Genomic DNA, 4,028 nt, shown 5'->3' on the forward strand with positions numbered 1-4,028 from the left:
AATGATTAAGAACCTAAAACTTGGATTTTGAGTTGAAATCGCATATGCCAAGTGTACTTCTAGTTACACCCAACGTAGCCAGTTGTGAGTTTAATTCTTTTAAGACATTTTCTCTACTCCCAACATAGAGCTGAGTACACTGCATGTAAGGCCAAGTGTTGACCTTCTTTGATTTTTTGGCTAATTGTTCCATTAAGGGAACTTGTGAGGGTTTTTGTCTTGTAAGGGGAAAAATGGTATTTTCCCTAAATATGGATTATACTTGGATTAGGACTAGTCAACTATGGAAAATTACCTAAATTATTAATTAGGGTTAATTGGTGTAATTGTTAGGCAGAGTCTAGTTCTGGTGGTCCGGGTATGAGTTCTGTCAGTCATCTATGCAAGGTGAGTCTCATCACTATTCTTATTTGTGTGGTAGAATATATTTATATATGTGATGACCAGTTGGGTATATGTTCTATTACTATAATATGTGTTATTATGCGTGCTGAGACTTTAGGTAGTCTCCAGAGTTGCTAAGAACCCACAGGGCGTGCTATTTTCCCACTAAGACTTCCGGTAGTCTCCAGGGTTGTTGATACATAGTTGTTTATTTTGTGTTGTGTTGAATGTGTTATTTTAAGGAAATCGCTAAGCATCGTGCTTACAGTTGTTGATTAAACGTGTTTCAAGTACTTCTGAGGACGGCGGGAAGGTGAAGGCTTGATTGTACGCATTCTCTTGCAGTTAATGATTTTGGATATTTTCGGACACTCTAATATTTTGATGATGATCTGTATTTGACATTTGTGATTTTCTTTAGATGGTTTTTATGAATAATGTTTTTAAATGAATTAAAAAATGAAAATTTGTGTTTGGAAATTTGGATGTTACCAAAGGAAGTAAGACTAAATCAAGCTTTTTAAGGCTATAAAATCCTAGTTATCTACAACCCTGGAGAATACATGTAACAACTAATAATATCGGCATGAACCTTAAGTAGCACATAGAAAAAATTGCTACGCTATAGGGCATCACTGATATCAAGAAACTCTAACATGCAATTCCTGAAAAGATCCCTAACCTACTTACAAGTATCTCGTTCTAACAGTTCACAATTCAGCAGATATATAACAAGTATAGGTATTTCAGGAATCACTCTCCTATTTGAGCTTGGCTAACTGTATACATCGTATCTCGTTTCCGTTTTATTAAATTAAAATTATTAGATCCTAATTTGAGTTTAGAATCACACGATTAACATCCCAATTGTCAAAATAACTTTTTTCATTTTTAAAATAAGATAAACACCCATTTTCATAGAATCATGATCAAAATAAAACCATTTGTTCATAAACCACAATCCAAAATTAGAGTAATAAAGAAAATCATCACCGAAGTGTCAAAATATAAAGTTGTTGATGTGTGTATATAATCAAGCATTCACCATCCCATGATTCGAAGAAGTGCATGAAAAAGTTTAACTCACAAGTATAATCACAAGTCTTACTAATCCCCCCTCCCCAAATACCATATACAATAATATACATACAATGCACATAAATAATGGCCTTCATCATGACGTTGCCCCCCCCCCCCTCTCATCCCATTGGCCTTTGGCACAAGCTGCTCTGCCCTTTTAACCTTTGGCACAAGCTGGTATGTCCCATTAGCCTTTAGCATAAAGTTAGTCCGCCCCTCACCCTTAACACACAACATGATATATCACATAACAAACAAACAAACAACAAAACAATACACAATATCGAATCGACTAAACTAGTCTACATGACTAACAACACACTACAACACATCTACATTCTACCATGTAACATCTTAAAAAATACAACAATTTTAAACTATTCAAAACGGTCCTTTTACTAATCAAATGTTTACAAAAATAGTGTTATCGAAACATTAATTGGAAATCAGTGCCTCCCAAGATCAATGACATATAATCATGATATGGAAGCTCACACCTTCGCCTTGCCACAAATATCTGAAACACCAAAAACCATAAACCAAACTATTAGCACAAAGCTTAGTGAGTTTCCCCCAAAGTACCAACACACAACTTATAACATATACCACAAACAATATACTATGGGTCCAATCAACCGTTGGGTTTGAACACCTGAGGCCCCTCAACCATCGGGTTGGAATGCCACCATAATATGTGTCCAGTGAACCAGTAGGATGGAATACCCTAGCCACTCAACCATCGGTTTGCAATGCCAACATACTATGGGTCCAATCATCCTCGGTATGGAATACCCTTGTGCCCAATTAACAATCAGGTTGGAATGCCCCGGCCTGTTGGCTTACACACAAATCAGACAAGCCTCATCCACCAATCAAACATGAGCACATATAATTGATAATCATATAACAATCCACAGCTAGTCAAACAGATCTATTGTAACACCGTAAATTTTCAAAAAAAATCCCATAATTCTCATAACACATTTCACAAAAATCTCATTAATTTTATTTTAAAAAAAATCACAACTCCATAACTATTTGATTAAAATCCAGGATCCTTAAAGAATAACTCTTTCACTGGTGTGTACAATCAAGCCGGTGCCTTCCCGCGATCCTGAGAAAAACCTGAAACACATAACACATAACACGGTAAGCACGAAGCTTAGTGAGTTCCCCAGAATACCACATACAACACATTAGCCACTCAAGGCTATCACTCCGTAAGACCCTATGGTAAATATGTCTCAGTGGGACCCTCCAATCCCACAGCTCGTTGGACCCTCTGGTCCAGTCTCAGTGAGGACCCTCTGGTCTCTCAGCTCATTGGACCCTTAGGTCTGGTCTCAGTGAGGACCCTCCGGTCTCAGAGCTCGTAAGACCCTACGGTCTGGTCTCAATATCATATAATATAGCATATATATCACACAGACAAATGCACAACTCAAGTAAGCACATAAGATCAACATATACAAAAATTACTATAACAGTATAAGTCACAAAGATGGTATGCACCATAACAAATTATAACAAATAAGACCCTCTGGTCGATAATGTACTAAGACCCTCTGGTCTATATGTACTAAGACCCTCCGATCAGTAATGTACTAAGACCCTCTGGTCAATGGTGTAAATAAGACCCTCAGGTTACACATAAATCACCACACAGGTAAGTATAGTGAGAAGACCCACCTCGATTGATGAACATGTCCTATAATTCTGCTATTGTACGCCGACTTCTAACACCGAGCCAAACCCACAATTAACCCCCATTACGATCTAAGACCAAACCTTCACATATTAGGTCTAAATATGGTCCACCAACTCATCCCATAAATAACCCAAGCCTATTGGACCCACCAAGGCCCAATACCAAATGGATCCTCAAAGGTTCACTAATGGCCCTACTATGGCCCAATTTTCCAAATTGGGCCCAAACCCTCATATGGGACTTCCCCTAAAGCCCATCTAAATATTCTAGTCCACATGACTGCTCTTGGATGGCGCATCAATGGCCCAAACACCAAAGCCCAAAAGAAAGGCCCAACTCAAGGCCCAAGCAAAATTAGGGTTTTTCACATAAAATGATGATTAAGGTTAAGTGTTCTCACTTATCCCATTAAGGACATAGCCCATCAAGTCGTTTATTGCACTAAGCCACCATAAAATGGAAACAACATGAGTCATAATTCTAGTCTGCTGGTCCAAACGCAGGTCCCAATAGGTCCAAACCAACAACCCCAATATTAGGTTTTTCTAAACCATAATTAGGGTTTCTAACCCAATTTTCCATCCAACTAGTCCAGATTAAGTATTTGGGCCGATTAGGGTTCACTATGGCAAGCACGACCCACTACCACCTGAGGTAGTGGTGGTCAGTGGCGGCTCACGGCGGCGGCCACCACCTCACGGTGGTGGTGGTTTTTTCCTCAATCCCACCACAAAAAAAAAATGCAAACTAAGTCCCATTCCACAAGACATACTGATAATCATCAAAACAAATACACATAGCCACCGCCATATGGCGGCTGGTGGTGGTTACGCGGCAGCAGGAGGTGGCAACCACT

The sequence above is a fragment of the Lactuca saligna genome, chromosome 4, assembly GCF_052625555.1.
Source record: "Lactuca saligna cultivar CGN05327 chromosome 4, ASM5262555v1, whole genome shotgun sequence".
Lineage (NCBI taxonomy): Eukaryota > Viridiplantae > Streptophyta > Magnoliopsida > Asterales > Asteraceae > Lactuca > Lactuca saligna.